The sequence below is a fragment of the Schistocerca gregaria genome, chromosome 3, assembly GCF_023897955.1.
Source record: "Schistocerca gregaria isolate iqSchGreg1 chromosome 3, iqSchGreg1.2, whole genome shotgun sequence".
In the NCBI taxonomy this organism is placed as follows: Eukaryota; Metazoa; Arthropoda; class Insecta; order Orthoptera; family Acrididae; genus Schistocerca; species Schistocerca gregaria.
Window position 1 is genome coordinate 141049557 of NC_064922.1, and position 19389 is coordinate 141068945.

A 19389-nucleotide genomic window follows, 5' to 3' on the forward strand; every position below is an offset into this window, starting at 1 on the left:
ACGTGCAGAACGCCTCTCGAATAGCGTGTACCACTGGAGCTGACTGAGCATCTCTCAAACTACATTCACCCTCGGCAACCCACCGGGCGGTGCATGGCGGAGGGTAGTCTGTACCACTACTAGTAATTTTCTTTCCTTTTACACTTGCAAATAGAACGAGGGAAAAACGACTGTCTATATGCCTCCGTATGAACCCTAATTTCGCGGATCTTATCTTCGTGGCCCTCACGCGCAATGTATTTGGCGGCAGTAGAATCGTTCTGCAGTTAGCTATGTCGGTTATCTAAATTTTCTGAACAGTGTTCCTCGAAAAGAGCGTCCCTTTTCCAATGTATAATCATAATGCCTGGACGTTGTTCGAACTCAAGAATATGTCGCACTATATCCAGTCTCCTTTACTGCTGAATCACACAGTCCGTGATGCTTTCGCACCTACTAAGTGACGGTGTAACGAAACGAGTTGCTCTTCTTTGGAACAGCTCTACTGCCTCTGTCAGTCTTGCTAGTGTGCAACATTCAAGTACTGGGCGAACGACAGTTTTGTACCGTACCTCCTTCCTGAGAATTCTTCAGAGGAATCCCATTCTGGCAGCCGTCTTCCCTGCTATCAGTTGCAAGAGGTCGTTCCGCTTCAAATCGCTCGGAATACATATTTCCGCTCTGTTACGTCGCTGCTTCCAATGATTGCTGCAGTCGTGTAGTCACACAAATGAGTGATAGTTCGACACGAACTGCTTTACTTATTTTCATTCGCTTATGTCGTATGGTATTATATTTTGGGGTAACTCTTCCTGTCTAAAAGTAAGGCTCAGAAACGGACGATTCAGGCAATAAGTGGTGTAAGTTAGCGAACCTGTTGTCGACCGCTGTTCACGAGTCTGCGTATTTTGACAATGGCCTTACTGTCATTCTTTACCGTCAATTCTTGTTAACAATATTAGCTTATTCCCAACAATAAGCAGGTTTCACTCAGTTAATATTCGGCAGAAATCAAATTTGCATTTGGATCGGACTTCCTTAATTATTGTGCAGAAAATTTGCGTTATACTGCTACATCCATTTTGAATAAGCTACCAGTCGGATTCAAAAGTCTTTGCAGTAATCCACGTACTTTCTAGTCGAAACTGAAGAGTTTCCTCATTGCTCACACCTATTCTGACGCGGAGCTACTTCAAAAAGTAAGCTGACCCTTGTTGTGTTGATGATTACGTTTACTTAAACTTATGGACTCTCTTTTCTCGGGTTCATAAACATTTTATTTTTATTTGTTATTATTACTTTTATGTTGTCCGCCACCGGTAGCTGAGTGGTTGGTGACACTGTAGCTTTGCGTGTTCGGCCAGAGAGCTAGCTGCTCCCTGTAATAAAAAAAACTGAGTGAAGGGATCAACAACGAACTTTAACAGATGTCATGTGACGTCCGCCACGACGAAACACAACGAAAAAAAAGTGGTCAGCGGGACAGAATGTCATTCCTAAGGACCCAGATTCGATTCCCAGCTGGGACGGAGATTTTCTCCGCTCAGGGACTGTGCGTTGTATTGTCCTAATCATCATCATTTCATCCCCATCGACGCGCAAGTCGCCGAAGTGGAGTCAAATTGAAAGACGTGCACGCGTCGAACGGTCTACCTGACGGGAGGCCATAGTCACACGACATTTACATTTTTTACTTTTATGTTGTAATTTCATGTACTGACACATTCCATGTCCTTGCCGATTTGATCCTCAATTTGGTCCTACGGAATTTGACGTGTAAATAAAAAATAAAGTAAATGCCTCTTTCTTTGTGTGCGCAGTATTTTATGGCAACTGCCAGTTGCAGAACCAAGCGTCTGTCCTTTGCAAGTCTTCCTTTATTTCGCTGCAAGAATGAATATTGGCTAAGCCAGGGCCCCACAATATGCTTCCTACCACAAGTATTAGTCGTGTAGTACCGCAGGAGAACGTCTATAAAGATTTGAAGGTAGACGGTGAGGTACTGCCGGAAGTAGAACAGTGACGACGGGCTTTGTATTTTTGAGTAGCCCAGACGGTAGAGCATTCACCTGCGGAGGGTACCTGATCCTCGATACATTAAAAGTAAAGCTCCGTAATGTGTGCCGTAGGTTGCAATATGTAATGCTACACTGCTACAGAGGAAATAAATTTTAGTGTATCTCTATGCCATTTACGGAAAGCCACTTGTCTAACAAGAGCCAGAAACGCCTCTTTGCAAAAGTGTCGCTCCCTGCATGTTTTCCAACTCCCATTGTAATGGTACCTGAATTACGTAACCATTACGGCACCTCACCTAAACCTCTCGATACCAGTAATATTCTACTGTGTTTCTGTAAAGTAGTTGACATATTTCTGAGACAACATTCAGATTTGATCTCATTAATGTAGAAGTACTTTGATTCATCGATATGTTTATGTTGCAATGATATTATTCTTATGTATATTCTTTCTTTTGTCACTATGATCTTTGACGTGCTTGTAACACTTGATTTTTGGGCGCGTAAGCGATTATTAGTTAGAGAGTTAGAGTCGGACCTTGAGAAGGTCAAGTCTTGGACGTCACGTTGGAAAGACTCATATTGTAGTCAGCTTATAAAATGTGAACTTTAACAGTGAGGAAGATGTTTTCAAGCATGTTTTGTGTTGTGAAGTTATGTTTTGTGTGTTACGTGATATTGCAGCAAAAGTAATAAAAAAGAAGTGTAACTTAAATTCGGAGTGCTGATTACTTTTTTACACCACCATTGTCCTGTAAAAGTGTAATCTTCAAGAATAGTTTGTGAAACACATCTATAAAACTTTTGAATGTAGCAGAATAAAACCTAGGCCTCTTTGCATCCGAGCTTGGAATCATCACCACCTAGATTTTCAACGAGTGAGCCATGATTTTACAACGAGATCAGCGTGGGAAACACGAAAAGATGAGTGCCTAGTTTATTCATTATTACATGAAATGACTTTATTACCTGTAATCTAATGACACCTGCCACATAATAACTATGTTGTTGCCCGAAAATGCAGTATTTAGCAGAGTGAGCAACACCACAATCAATATTAAATTTTGACCTTTGCTGTGGTAGGGTTGTTAGATCATCTCAAATAAAAGCAGATAAATCCACTTGATGATGCAGATTAAACTCTCTGAAACACGTAGTGCAAGTAAAATAAATTGTCGCCTACAGGAAACCTGTAGCTACAGCTGGTAAGTAATGTGTTCATGTCAATAAAATGGTAATACTAGGGCTATTTGAAAAGCAAGGTCGGATCAACAAAAATGGATCTAATGGTTCTGAGCACTATGGGATGTCCTGCTGAGGTCAACAGTCCCCTAGAACTTAGAACTACTTAAACCTAACTAACCTATGGACATCCACACATGCATGCCAGATTCAGGATTCGAACCTGCGACCGTAGCGGTCGCGCGGTTCCGGACTGTAGCGCCTAGAACCTCTTGGCTACGCCGGCTGGCAAGGTCGGTTCGGTCGCGAAATTTAAACAACAGTGAAAATACGATGAAGCTTTACACAGGTGTGTTGGGCAGTGTATCTGGTATGCCTGTCGATCGCTTCACGTTCCTGTTTTCAGTTGTGAGAACACATTGTGCACGTAAAGGTGCCTAGGAAATAGTGTCTCATGGCAAGTAGGTGTGTGTGCTGAGAGACTTCGCCTGATGTCATGCAGCTCACATAACCGTCATGTGTTTCCTTCTTCAACACAATTTTTGGCTGTCCTCTGCAGGGGCAATGAAGCGTTTTCGATGGAAAGTGTTTGATCACCCACACTGCCGCCAGTAACTGGTTCCCCATGAGTTTTGTTTCTGCTCAAATGAGCTGCTGGCTATACATTTTGGCACAAAACGAACTGCAGCTGAGCGGAGAGAATTAGTGGAAAGCACAAGCGGCTGCCTTCTATGAAGACGGTAACGGAAAGTTAGCAAGATGCTACGGCAGATGTCTCCAAGTCGAAGCGGTGACTATGTAGAGAAGTAGCGGAAAGGTGTAGCTAACTGGTGCAAATAAATTTTTTTTTAATTTTAAAGAGGTTTCAGTTTCGCGACCGATCGGACCCTGCTTTTCGAATGGCTCTCTTAATTCCCCACTTTTGGTTCCTCATCTCAGATTCTGGAGCCTCTGCCATCTGTATGACTGTAACAGTGTGGATCAAGCTATGTAAGGGATCATAGAACAATTACATCACGAAACTTCCTGGCAGATTAAAACTGTGTGCCGGACCTTTGCAAAGGTCCCGAATTCGGGTCTCAGTCTGGCACACAGTTTTAATCTCCCTGGAAGTTTCATATCAGCGCACACTCCGTTGCAGAGTGAAAATCTCATTCTGGAATTACATCGTCTTTGCTTTCGGTACAGCCGTCATACCTCGTTTGGATAATCGGAAACGAGCCGTGCGAATATCTGAATAATAATGAGACGACGCTTTTCGTCACCATAGGCTATAAACTGTAATGCTCGTTCGTAGTTGCTCCGGAAGATAAACAGCTCTGGACGAGGTGTTTAATTAAAAATTTGTCGCAGGTTGGCGATGTTGTAGGGAGATTAGGCGGGTTGTGAGGTATGGTGGGGGGAAGGGGTGGCTGAAGCAGCGGCGGCTGTACGGCCCGGCCCGGCGTTATTAGCTCTTCTAAAAGTCAAATGAGCTTTTTAGCAGCTGGGAAATTAAAAGGAAGAAAGCGAGCGGCGCCCACCTGCGGACAAAGGCGGCAGCGGCGCTTTGTGGCGCTGAATGCCGCGGCCGCCGCTATTATGACAGCCAGGGCCAGCCCATTCACGCTAGCTGTGGCGCTGCCCCCCTCCAACATCACTCCTCATCCATCCCTCCCACCAACTCCCAACACAGACACCTGCGGCGGTCGGGCAGCGCCTGTGCAAATCACAGCAGCACTCCGCCTGGGACTCCTCGACTCTACGGTAGTGAAAAACAACTTTTCCCAGAGTATTATTATTTCTGAACGGAGCCCCTTGTATCCACGTAGCACACGTTGTTGGCCGAGCGCACTGCACACTGCACCATAACAGAGCAAGTAAGAGGGCTGTTCAAAGAAGGATAACCATAATTTTTCCCTTCATGATATACTACACTACTGGCCATTAAAATTGCTGCAGACGCGAAATTTGACCGACAGGAAGAAGATGCTGTCATATGCAGATGATTAGCTTATCAGAGCATTCACACAAGGTTGGCGCTTGTGGCGACACCTATAACGTGCTGACATAAGGAAAGTTTCCAACCGATTTCTCGTACACAAACAGCAGTTGCCTGGTGAAACGTTGTTGTGATGCCTCGTGTAAGAAGGAGAAATGCGTACCATCAAGTTTCCGACTTAGATAAAGGTCGGATTGTAGCCTGTCGCGATTGCGGTTTATTGTATCGCGACATTGCTGCTCGCGTTGGTCGAGATCCAATGGCTGTTAGCAGAATATGGAAGCGGTGGGTTCAGGAGGGTAATACGGAACGCCGTGCTGGATCCCAACGGCCTCGCATCACTAGCAATCGATGGTTGAAATGGCTTAACACTATGGGACTTAACATCTGAGGTCATCAGTCCCCTAGAACTGAGAACTACTTAAACCTAACTAGCCTAAGAACATCACACACATCCATGCCCGAGGCAGGATTCGAACCTGCGACCGTAGCGGCCGCGCGGTTCCAAAGTGAGGCGCCTAGAACCGCTCGGCCACACCGGCCAGCCTAGCAGTCGAGTTGGCAGGCGTCTTATCCGCATGGCTGTAACGGATCGTGCAGCTACGTCTCGATCCCTGAGTCAACAGATGGGGACGTTTGCAAGACAACAACCATCTGCACGAACAGGTCGACGACGTTTGCAGCAGCATGGATTATCAGATCGGAGACCATGGCTGCGGTTACCCTTGACGCTGCATCACAGACGGGAGAGCCTGCGATGGTGTACTCAAAGACGATCCTGGGTGCACGAATGGCAAAACGTCATTTTTCGGGTGATGATGATCGCACCCGTGTTTGTCGACATCGGGGTGAACGCACATTGGAAGCGTGTATTCGTCATCGCCATACTGGCGTTGGAGAATGGCGTATGGAGAATTCGAAAGAATGATGAAATTTATCAGTTAATGAAGCAACCCACTATCATACAGAAATTAAAAAGTAGGAGACTGCAATGGGCTGGACATGTGGCTAGAATGCAAAACAACAGAATCACCAACAAAAGCATTTGAAGGAACTCTCCAGGCCGACTTCGTACAGGGTGGAAAGATGACTTAGAGAAGGACATCGCTGCATTAGGAATTTCAGCAGGGTGGAGAGAGACTGCGAGAGATAGAAAGCAGTGGAAGCAGATAGTTGATGCATCGCGTGGTCTACACTGCGTGCTATCGCTGAGGACAAGAGAGAAAGAAGAAGGACGAAGGTTAGCTTAATGTGTAAACCCCACGTACATGATCAAACGTGTTTCATAAAATTGCTCTCATCTAGACACGGATTTGCCAAACAAGCCCGTACGCGTTCAAGCAGCGTTTGTCAGTCTGACCTCACTTTGAAGCAGACGCTGTCCGTCTTTGTAAGTGTTTCGACAATAGCGAGAACGGCCACAAACGCAGACAAACTAGTCCTGGTATTGACTTCGGCACAGTGTTTGAAGAAGAAGAAAACGAGACTGTAACATTATATTCAGAATCTGATGATTACATCAACTTTCTGGGGATGGACATTAAAATGTTCTATAACTTGTTTACCGTTACTTCGCCCTCACATTAAAAAGGAAGGCACATGTATGTGAAAAAAATTCTCTTCTACTTATTCCTCTGATACTTCATTAAAATATCATAACGCACAAACATACAGCTCACATTGTCCGTGGAAGAATCGGGGAACTTGGATTTCTTTTATTTAATTGAGCTTCCTCTTGAATGTGACTGTATACATGCGTAATATATCGCTGGGAAAAATTGGTAACTATCATTGCTAGTTTGGTTTTATACTTGATTGTAGTTTCTATGGTCGTGGAAACTCACGATATAACGAGATAAATTGTAATAAAACAACTTTCCCCTAAATATATGCGGCGAAACATCGTCACAATTAACGTCCGCTATCTTTCCAGACTTTCCGTCTGTCAAAATTTCTGGCAAACACGTCTAACATGATCTATGCTTGACAAACTCATGAAACAGCACCGTACACCGTCTAATATTTGGCAAGCTTAGTTAAAGTTTGACAAAATGTTAGTTATTTATGGGGGCCTTAACCGTCACGCCGTACTGGTCTGATTTTTGGCATTTCTGATTCCCGTTTGTGAGAGGCGGCAGAAATGAGGTATGTTCAGTATAGCATAGCGCAACAGTGGAGGTGACATGCAATGAACAATACGCGGCTTTGAAATTCTACTTTCGTCTCAACAAACTTCAGCTGACGCCACGCAATGATAATGATTTCCTTATGCTCATAAATTTTCGCACTAGAATATAGTATTACGATGTTCTGTTAGCTTAATGTGTAACCAACATGCCACAATTGTTTGATCGTTGGCGCTCCTGACCCCCCAACGTGAGAGGCGCGCAAGCCGAGACAGGATCAGTATTGCCAACAGTAACAACGGAAGTGAAGCTTGACGAACATTGTGCGGCTTTGAAATCCTGCTTTTGTCTCAACAAGTCTTCAACAGAGGCCTACACAATATGGAGAGTCTGTTCTTCCCTACAGCACTGCTCGAAAATGGTTTGCATTTTTTAAAGTGAAGAGATAATCAGTTTCAAAGGGAGTTGCACATGGGTCTCCAGTAAATGTCCTTCCCGAAGAAAACATCAAAAGTTCTCCGTCATCATCACGGAAGTTCGATGAATAACCTTACGAAAACTTTCTGAAATATTGATAATTTGACAGGATGTTACCTACAAGTCAGTGACAGAAAAGTTGTTGTTGTTGTTGTCGTCTTCAGTCCTGAGACTGGTTTGATGTAGCTCTCCATGCTACTCTATCCTGTGCAAGCTTCTTCATCTCCCAGTACCTACTGCAAGCTACATACTTTTGAATATGCTTAGTGTATTCATCTCTTGGTCTCCCTCTACGATTTTTACCTTTCACGCTACCCTCCAATACTAAATTGGTGATCCCTTGATGCCTCAGAACATTTCCTACCAACCGCTCCCAACCGCTCCCTTCTTCTAGTCTGGTTGTGCCACAAACTTCTCTTCTCCCTAATCCTATTCAATACCTCCGCATTAGTTATGTGATCTACCCATCTAATCTTGAGCATTTTTCTGTAGCACCACACTTCGAAAGCTTCTATTCTCTTCTTTTCCAAACTATTTATCGTTCATGTTTCACTTCCATACATGGGCACACTCCATACAAATACTTTCACAAATGACTTCCTGACACTTAAATCTATATTCGTTGTTAACAAATTTCTCTCCTTCAGAAACGCTTTCCTTGCCATTGCCAGTCTACATCTTATATCCTCTCTACTTCGACCATCATCAGTTAGTTTGCTCCGCAAATAGAAAAACTCCTTTACTACTTTAACACATAACAATTATTCCAATCCGTAGTTTCGAACTATTCCTGAATGGTTACGAAATTATTTAATGTAAATGACGCGTTTCACATATGGGGCATCATCATACGATGGATGGGCGACGTATCCAGCTACTTTTACACAATATGATGATCTCCAAAAGGATGAAACGCGTCGTTGACATTAAATAATTTAGCAACCAAGACTGTTTTTATTCTAAAATTACACAAAGGACTTGTTTGTGCGCCGTTGGTTCCAAACCTGCTGGGTCCTAGACAGAAGGATATTCGCGTGTAGGTCTACATGCAATTGAAGTTGCTGTTAGAGGTCGTGAGTCTTTTTCAAAGGCAATCACTACTGATGAAAGTTCTCTAGGTCGTCCTGAAGGCAAACAGCCAAGCTCAGTGTGGAAATCCCTTGCATTAGCAAAGCCCAAGAGAACAAAACTGGTTGCTTCTGGTGGTCATCTCACCTCTTGATATTCATGGAATAGTTTATCTGCTTGTTGCAATCTGCACTCACCAATAACTGGGCACTATTATAGGAATGTCCTGAAAAATGTGCAAGTCCATATCAGTCACAAAACACCGCATACACATCCATGAAACAGGTTGGATACTGAAAAACAATAATGCACAGCTGCAATTTGCAAATGTTGTTACTAAATATCTTACAAATCAGTCAATGTGAAGTGCATCGCTCTCCCTCCCTATAGTCTGGACTTAGCCGTGTGTGACATTTTTCTATTTCCTAACCAGAAGAAACAACTTCGTGGGAAGCATTATACATCATCAGAAGCAGCAGGGTAGGGTGCCGAGGCGTTTCAAAAAATTGTTTCCAGCATGTCTTTCCAGAGCGGCAGTAATGCTGGGACAAGTGCATCGAATTCTAAGGAGGCTGTTTACGAAGGACCGTCAACATTGTGAGGATGACTACAGGTAAGTTCTTAAAAAAAAAAAGAAAAAAATATTGAATATCCATGTTATGCTTCGCTGTCTTCACTATCTTACAATATACTTTGTAGTAAATTAAGGTGTCACGATGTAACAGGAAACGCCGCAGAACGGTTGAACTTATACCTCTCGAACAAGAAGCAGGCAGTGATGAAGTGTGACACCACATAATCGATCCTTGGATCTCCACCTGCAACCTACTGCATGATCAGAACATCTCAGTTTGTAACTCTCTTGCTGCACAATCGTTTGTTGTGAGGTCTGCGAAATAGGTATGTCATCGAATGTGTCTCATCGAAACCGATATCTGTCTCTGCGTACCTGAGACTTCGTTATTCAATTTATTGAATGTTGCGAAGAGAAACTGACTATAATATATGAATTCGAAGTATTTAGCAATTGATAAATTTTCTAAGAACAAGCTAAGTTTTCAGATGTAATCGTCATTTCCCATCTCACTGTTCCACAAGTCTTTAATCTGATAGTTCAGGTGTAGTTTCCGCATCACGAAATAAATTTGACACGAAACTGTAATTAATTCAAAATGCAGTTTCTATTCGGCACCTCACATCTGTACTAAATTTCAATGACAGCTTTTATTATCATATCAGTATTTGTTCGTTGCTATATTTCATCTGAATAAAAGTCTTGGATCTAGCATAAGTTTGAGCTTTTGATGCAACAAATTCAAACATGGTATTAATTCCTAATTGCTAGTTACCAAGCAGTACCATACATTTTGGTCAGCTTCAGAATTTTGTAGAATACGGTCTCGAATAAATTAATGTTTTTTTCCGATCGCCGACCACCTAAGAGCAATCATATGGATGAATCTGGGACATGTTCATTGTGAGAAGACGGGTAGCTGTTTCAGCATTTCAGAAACTGCGCCTGAAGGTAACGAAACGATTGGGTGCATACTAAATATAGTAGCAGTAAAATTGTTTTGTTACCACATGCGAACACCCCCACCATTAGTTGCAGAACCGGTATATCCTCTAAAACGGCGCCGGAACACCGTTTGAAGTAACATGCCTGGAAGGAAATGAATAGAACAATTTACGTACACTTATTTCACTGTCTGCAATGACCTCAATCTTGACCAAAATCTGAACTCTGGTATTCCTTCCTTTTCCCAAAAGAATGCCAATCCAGTGAGTTTTCTCTAGACTGTTCGAGAATAGACGCTGTCTTGTTTGGGAGCCTTTGTGCTATACTTGGTGGAAACGTGCCCAGAAGCTAAATTCACTCCACACGAAACCACAACACGGGCCACAAATAGAACCTTCGATACTAGCCCAGTCACGTTCGGTTGTTTATTGAACAGCGGCTATGTTGGTACGGTAATGCACGTCAGTGCAGGGAAATGTTCCCGGTAAGTCTGCAGGATTCCGGTACACGGCGCCGCTGAGCGTGTTATGTAAAGCAGTGGGTGTCGTCATCAAAGCTTCCTTAACAGGAACGTAAACAGCTGCAGGGACAGTTCAGCGCCTGCCTAGGCTCGCGTTCAACTATCACTGCAGATTAACATCCAGAGCCACAATGACGGTACAGCGTACTCAGAATTAGGTTTGCACTGACCAGCCGTTTTAGCTGGTGTGTTACGTAGTTCTTTAAGGTAGACATGACGTGGAGCAGCAGGGTTCTCACGGATGGTATTTCATTTGGCTTCGGAGATGTTAGGGAATAGACAGTCTTCCTCTAGTAATACTTGGTTTTATTGGGTGAATTAATTAAAGGAAGATCATGGCTTCTATACTGTTTCCTTCAAGTTAGCAACTTCGATGTTCTACTTTTTCCGGACGGAGTGGCCGAGCGGTTCTAGGCGCTACAGTCTGGAACCGGGCGTCCGCTACGGTCGCAGGTTCGAATACTGCCTCGGGCATGGATGTGTGTGGTGTCCTCAGGTTGGTTAGGTTTAAGTAGTTCTAAGTTCTAGGGGACTGATGACCTCAGATGTTAAGTCCCATAGTGCTCAGAGCTATTTGAACCATTTGCACTGATTATCTGAGAAGTTAATTCCCATAGTTCAAATGGTTCAAATGGCTCTGAGCAAAATGGGACTCAACTGCTGAGGTCATAAGTCCCCTAGAACTTAGAACTACTTAAACCTAACTAACCTAAGGACAACACACACATCCATGCCCGAGGCAGGATTCGAACCTGCGACCGTAGCGGTCGCGCGGTTCCAGACTGTAGCGCCAGAACCGCTCGGTCACCAGCGGCCGGCTAATTCCCATAGTGCTCAGAGCCATTTGCACCAGTTTTGTTCTAGTTTCAGAGAAACTCTAGTATACAGGGAGGTCAGAAACAGCCTGAAAAGCTTGTAAGGGTGTTGCAGGGTAGGTTATGCTGAGAATTAATTGTTAAGAAAAAAATGATGCGTTGCTCCGTTTCCGATTTCATTAGCATTGAAGTTGAACAATCAGGCCCTTTCGCTCGCATATTCAAGAGGCCCACCAGATACAATTAGTGTCAGTTGTTCTCACTGCGTAGATGACAGTGCGTCAGACTGCTCAGTCTTTGTTCGGGTTGGGTCCTTATTACCGTTCCATGTCCAATTTCTGTAACGCTTTCTTGTTCGGTTTTGGAAAACCAATCGAAGAACACGTTTGGCTACACCGTCTTTGGGGAGCCGCTTGAATTAATTCGTGCAGCTATCTGACTGGCTAACTTTAATGCTAACTGACTCGGAAACAGCGCAACTTGGCGATTTTTTTATTTAATAGTTGTTTCTCAGCACAAGCTACTCTGCAACGCCGCTACAAGCTTTCCAGACTGTTTCTGACGGAAAAGAGGAGTCGTGATCTCCGCTCCTTCGATTATATTTCTCGACTTCTCAGAGCAGTCAAAGTTCATTACTGAAATATGTTCTGTTAGAGGCAGCTAGAGGAACTGCTTCTGTACTGTCTGAAAGCAAACTGCAACAGCGATATGTTTTCATGAACAAGGGCTGGTTGACAACTCGTTCTGAACATAAAATGAAATTCTCAGTGATCAGCGGTTATAGTCATTAACTTCCATATTCTGTTCAGACTCATTCTAGTTTTAAACACTGCATTGGAGACTTTCATACCTATCGCCTGTCTGTAGCCTGAGTTCCTACATCTTACCACGAATTTCAGTATCTGCTCACTTCCCGTCGTCTTCCTCCTGTGACGCCACTCAGAACTGCATCTGCCCTTTGTTTACTGTCCTTTTTTTCAGAGCTATTCGTACTATTCGTGTACTACTTTTAATGGCTGCGTGCCCTATTATTGAGTGCTGTGGGCTTCTACACTCTGGGTAGCCCAATTTTGCCGTTACTAATTACGTAAGTATCAACTAAATTTGTCAAAGTCCTATCGTAACACTTACATTTTCTCCTTTTCTAATAAGCAAACAGATAATAGATTCCCACCACCTTTGACAACCACTATCTAAGTACCACGAAGAGTCAGACAACATACAGTATACGAATTATCTAAGTTCATATTCTTCTAAATTTTTTTAGATAGTATATTTTACACCCTACCGATAACAACATTGTAACTGTCTTTAAAATTTTCCCTGTCAGTTGAGCGTTCGAAAAAACCTCGGGTTTGCAGCCGTTCGTTGTCAACTACAGTCCTCATATTTTGATTTGGCATCTGCCAGTCATCCTCTGATGAGTCATCGAAGGTTAACGAAGAGAATCAGTTTTCCATAGGTCACATGTGGATGATTGGTAGGAAATATCGGGGAGTGTAGTGACGACGACGGGCTGCAAGCCAAAAATTTCTTAGAACAACAATTTAATTAGCTATCTAAAGCATTTTATTGCCTTGTAAATAATTGGATTCAGCTATCAGTTGTCCTTTTTAAATTTTATTAGCAGATATAGTTTTCAGCTAGAAACTACCCATTCTCAATCCACTATCATTTTTGATCAATGCATGTAATGCCTGTTGGTCGGCCTTCATCCACATATCATTGAACTGTGAATGAAGCAAGACCAACAGGCATTACATGCATTGATCAAAAATGATAGTGCAATGAGAATGGCTAGTTTCTAGCTGAAATCTAGATCTGCCAATAAAATTTAAAAAGGACGACTGATAGCTGAATCCTATTATTTACAAGTCAATATAACTGTCGCTGCGTGCAACAGCCTTATGAATGGAAGATAACCTGATGACATTTTATTGTTATTATTTTCGATTATTCCCATTTAAAGAGAGAGTTTGTACTTGAATTCCATTATGATGATTGTTTATGCTTTTCCTGAGCCCAAATTTTCTTCATGTGTTCACTGTGTTGTTTCTTTCGCTCCGCTGTCCATTTGCATCCTGGTCTTTTCTGTTCTGGTGTCAAATTTATGTTTTTTGATGATGTTCCTGCATTCAGTTTTATTTTCTGCATCGTTTACTGTTATGTGTGCTTGTCTGAGGTCCTCTTCAACTTCTTTCATCCATTTTGTTTTTCCCCTGCCTGAGTTGATGACTTCAAGAATTCGCTTTGAAATTCAGTTTTCATTCATCCTGTAGATATGTCCGTAGAACTGCATTCTTCTTTTCCTTATTGTATCCGTAATCTTGTCTGTGTATTTATATAATTCTGATGTTGGCCTCTTCTTACAGATTCCTTGCTCTTGTATCGGGCCAAAAATTTTCCTGAACATTTTCCTTTCTTGTTTCTCTATTTCTTTGATTTTAGTTTTCGTACCTATTTGTGTTGTTTCAGATGCATTCAGTGCCTCCGGAAGTACTACACTGTTGTAGTGACAATTTATTATAATTATTTTATTTATTTTTCAGAGACATTCGAAATTTACGATTTGCTAAAACCAAGTGCACTTTACGAATAATTGTTTTAAGGTTGACATACTTTATTTGGAGGGAAGGAACCTGCTTTTCCAATTGATCATTTCGTCTTTTTTTAATCTCTATGTTTGAGAAATTACCATTATTTAAAGTTGTTAATTTCCAGAATGCTCGAAACTAAAAACCCAATTCTGTAAATAAGTAAGTGTCATGATAGGTAGCCCTGATTTTATTTATTTAACTTTGTTTCCAAAAATGTATATTTTAGTCGAAAAATACAATAATAAATGAAACGACTTAATTAGAAAATTTGAGTATCTATAAAAATTTTATTGGCCATGGTAACTCTTGGTGCACACCGAAATTTCCACTTCATAAAACAGAACTATTGTTTTTATCTATTCAAGAACATTAAAGTAAATGTTGACTAAAATAAAAACGGCTCTGAGCAAAATGGGATTTAACTTCTGAGGTCATCAGTCCCCTAGAACTTAAAACCACTTAAACCTAACTAACCTCAGGACATCACACACATCTATGCTCGAGACAGGATTCGAACCTGCGACCGTTTCGGCCGCGCGGTTCCAGACACAAGCGCCAATAACCGCTCGGCCACACCGGACGGCAACTAAAATTACATTTCTGCCTATTGTGAATCACTATTTTCTAGTCTTACTCCTTTTTAAGTCGCTGTGAAATTTGATTTATAGTTTTGTAAAAATTGCGCTACGTTCGTCTTTATATAGGCTCGGCGTACAAAGTTAGATTCACTGAGCATCGAGAACTTCACGGAATACAGTCACAATGTAATTTAAGTGTTACACTATTTTTTATATTTTTGAAGTCATCATTGTAAAGTTTTGGGTGAACACATATTTAAAGAGGTTTTTATAGTTTTAGTCGACTTGCGTGTGAGCCCAACGAAGAGTCAAGGCAAGTAAAATTTTGATCTAATTGATATACTTTAACAGAACTGCCGAGGAAATATAGTGCAGTAAATGTGTCAGTCGTACACTAAAATTCAATTGCCTTAACTGGTGCTAATTTCAGCAAAGAGAGTGATAAAATCTTCTCGGGTTATGACCCGAGTCGAGGAGCTGTGTTGTGGACTAGTAGAACTTCACATGAAGCAGACGTGTGGGAAACTCATCGGAAGGTTGGGACGGCGCTACAATACGATTCCGTCGATGCTCCGAAAAGATTTCATCAGTAACATTCACTGAGAATTTCTGCATTCACAAAATTAAAGATATACCTGAATTATGAGAGGGAATTTAACTCTCGAAAATTACACCATAGCCGGGAAGTTATGTTATACCGCCAGTTGCGAAAAGTGCTGTCTACCTTGGGTACAGTTTTGCAGATAATCACGCGTTCGCTGTAGGCCTATTTCATCCCTGATTACTTCATAATGACTGTGGTACACACTTTACACCGCCAGGATAAAAACGCAACACACTAAAAAGGATTGTTAGAGTAGATGCACAAACTAGTTGCTTATAATAAGTAATAGCGTCGTAAGAGTGGAACTCTCAAACTACTGTTACATGGGAAGTAACATTTTATTTTCAATATATTAACATCATTTAGCATCTTATTAAAACAGTTACAGTTATAAGGAAGTCCACTAACGACGTAATACGGACGTTACATCAATATGGACGCACTTTAAAATGGCGATAAAGTCGAAACAGTTTGTCGTAAATAAAGATTACATATTGTAACCAGCTATTTGGTGCATCTACTCTAATAGTTATGTCGTTATCAGACATATATTATGATGCTGGTACTAAAGAAGAAAAATTGTTAACGATACCCCTACAGGATTGTTTTCAGTGACAGTATTGTATGTTAACAGGGGACCTGGAAACGACGGAGAAGCTCCGTCTTCGCCGCAGCCGCAGTGGTCCACAAACCTACGACGACTACCGCAGTCCACTTCAGCCCTCTGCCGCACCACACCGTTCCACTATTTCAGGGTTATTGTGCGGTTCGGCCCCCGGTGGATCCCTCCAGCGAACGTCTCACACCAGACGAGTCTAACCCCTATGTTTGCGTGATACAGCAATGGTGGTGTACGCGTACGCGGAGAAACTGTTTGCGCAGCAATCGCCGTCATAGTGTAGCTGAGGCGGAATAAGGGGAACCAGCCCGCATTCGCCGAGGCAGATGGAAAACCGCCGGAAAACCATCCACAGACTGGCCGGCTCACCGGACCTCGACACAAGTCCGCCGGGCGGATTCGTGCCGGGGACCAGGCGCTCCTTCCCAATCCGGAAAGAACGGCTAACCGGGCGCGCAAGACACCAGGGTACTGATAGAATACAATGTCAGTGATTCATTTTTCACGGTCATCGGCGGTCAGGTGGCGCTGAGGATTTTAGTCTGTATGTCCCCTTTTTTTCACTCTGCAAACAGTGACTGTGCGAAATTTCAAGGTGAACAGTGTTTGCAACGTTCGTTGTAGGGTACAGCCGTCCCTACCAATGAATACGTACTCCTGCTGAACAGCGTCTGTTATGTAAACGGGGTTGAATTGCGGGGCTGCGGGATGCTGGCGAATGACTACTGCATATGGTGGGCACAGTGTAACGGCGGTGTGTCGCTGCTATGAACAGCGGTCTGCAGAACATTCCCACACCTGTACACCACGTTCTGGATTTCCACGCAGTACAGAAGCAGGTCAGGATCGACGCATTGTGCGAGCAGTGGAGGCCTACCGAACGTCATCCAGGGACCAAATTCGGAGGCATGACGCACCAGCTGTGTCATCAGGGACCAATAAGAACCGCCTGCTTGCAGCAGGGTTACGATCATGCGTGCCTCTGGCCAGGTAAACAACGACACCGCGACACCGCCAAGCACGGCTACTCTGGCGTCGCGAAAGAATTGACTGGAGAGTGCAGTGGTGTTCGTTGTCTTCAGTGATGAGAGTTTACTGTGTCTGTATGTGAGTGATCGACGAACACGTGTACTGTTGTGTCCCAGCGTAAGTTCCACACCCCTGCGTCGCGCAATCAGGGCATTAACGACATTGTGGGTTTAGTTTCCTTTATTATCAACTGTTATAGCAGAGATGAGATGGAGGAAATTTCCTTCGATGGACGGGACGAGGCTACAGAAGCCTGCTAACTGATGAAGATGGAAGGGAAGATCTGTTGAAGTAGCAAGTTACTATTCTTTCTTTAGTCGATTTATTGTTGTAAAACACATTTACCTTGTGAGGTGTAGGACCTAAACTCCTTATCAGAATGTCAGGTGCTTTTAGTAATTACCAGAAAGGAATCCTATCAGAGACGAGTGCTTGACTTACTCGGTCTGTTAACTATCAGCCACCTGACCTTTCAATGAGCAACACTGTAAACTACTTCTCTAATAGTGACAGGTCACTTTGGCTACCGTATAAGAGGCAAGTACCAAGAAGTAACCTGTTCCTGCGATTCCTGAAATTCCGTTATTCTAGCTCTTTGAGACAGAGACGGGCAGTCCCTGCTCAGCACTATTAGAATGACTACCGTGAAACGCTACATCGCTTGCAGTTACCGTGTGTCCACGAGAGTCTGCCACCATCTTCTCGTAGTTGTAGTGTTTACTGCTCCATCAGTTGCTGCTATGCAGCGTCACTTCCGTCTGGATGCTCGGTTCTGAAACTCAATACTCGACACTTACTGCTATATGTCTCTTTTCCTATCGCTTTAACCCACCCTGGTTGCACAGGACCCCCTTCAATCTGTTTGTGGAACATTCCTTAGGACCCTTTTCTCTACAGGCGATTGCTTTAATGATTGGTTAGCTGTCTAAACTGTATTCGGAATGCTTCCATTACGTGCTTTGGAATGTTTTCTATTATTCCGTTGACCTCGACACTCGACGAGGTGTCAAACGCACTACAGGCTGGCGTCTTTGGTTCAAATGGCTCTGAGCACTATGGGACTTAACATTGTGGTCATCAGTCCCCTAGAACTTAGAACTACTTAAACCTAACTAACCTAAGGACAACACACGGCACCCAGCCATCACGAGGCAGAGAAAATCCCTGACCCCGCCGGGAATCGAACCTGGGAACCCGGGCGCGGGAAGCGAGAACGCAACCGCACGACCACGAGATGCGGGCCTGGCGTCTTTGACCAGCCTCGAAGAAGCACATAGCGTCGAGGTGCTTTGGGAAGCGCTAGCTACCCCCGATATCCTGTTTGGCTTCCTTGTGTCACGCATACGGAACCTGGGTCCTTCCTCTCGTTATTATCTGACATGTATAAAATTTAATGTTTTTTTCCAGGTCACTAAGTATGGCGCAGGTACGGTGAGCTGCCTCTTTCACGAGACTGATGTCCCATCCTAGGCTCCATGGCGTTGGGGGCCATCAGTTGTAATTCGAGGTTGCATTAGATGTTTCCTCTGGTATAAGTAACCAGTGCCCATTACACTGAGCCGGCTGTTATCCCCGCTACTTTCATTTCTTCGCTAGGTGGGTCATATGCTTTTTCAGCAGGATAATGAACGCCCACATGCTACTGTGGCGACGCACCACGCTCGTTGTCGTGTACTATTGCCCAGGCCAAAAAGCTCACGAGATGAAAATCTCTTCGGGTCAGCTACCGGAGCCTAAAATCAACTAGATTGAATATACCTGCGAACCGTATGTTCGCCATCATCAGGAGAACGCTCCCGATACTGCTGAGTCCCGCTGAGAACTGATGACAGGCTTGCAAATAAACGTCCTATACAGGCATCCGTACGGTGCACGGCCCATGCACAGCCCGTCGTAGTTGCTGCCCTCCAAGACTGGACAGGTGGCGCCGCCCTTAGTAGAACACCAGCGGCAACGATATCTCGCACTCAGAGACTATTTTCGAAAACGGACTGGCCGTACCGAGAAACGTTCTGTTTTGATACGGAATAGAACCGGATGCCACGTCCTTCTAAGAGGAAACCCAATGTCTCTATTAATCAAATTATCTGCCAACGTAATTTCCAATGCCTCTTTATGAACACTGTTTCAGAAACCGAAAGTGTTGGCAACTATCATAGTCCCGTGTCCCTCGTTTAAACAATGTTCTGTTGCTGCCGATGTATGCGGCTGTTGCAGACTCGTATGACGGTGATGTTCTACGCGCCTGTCCAGAACTGTGCGAATCGAATGGCCCAT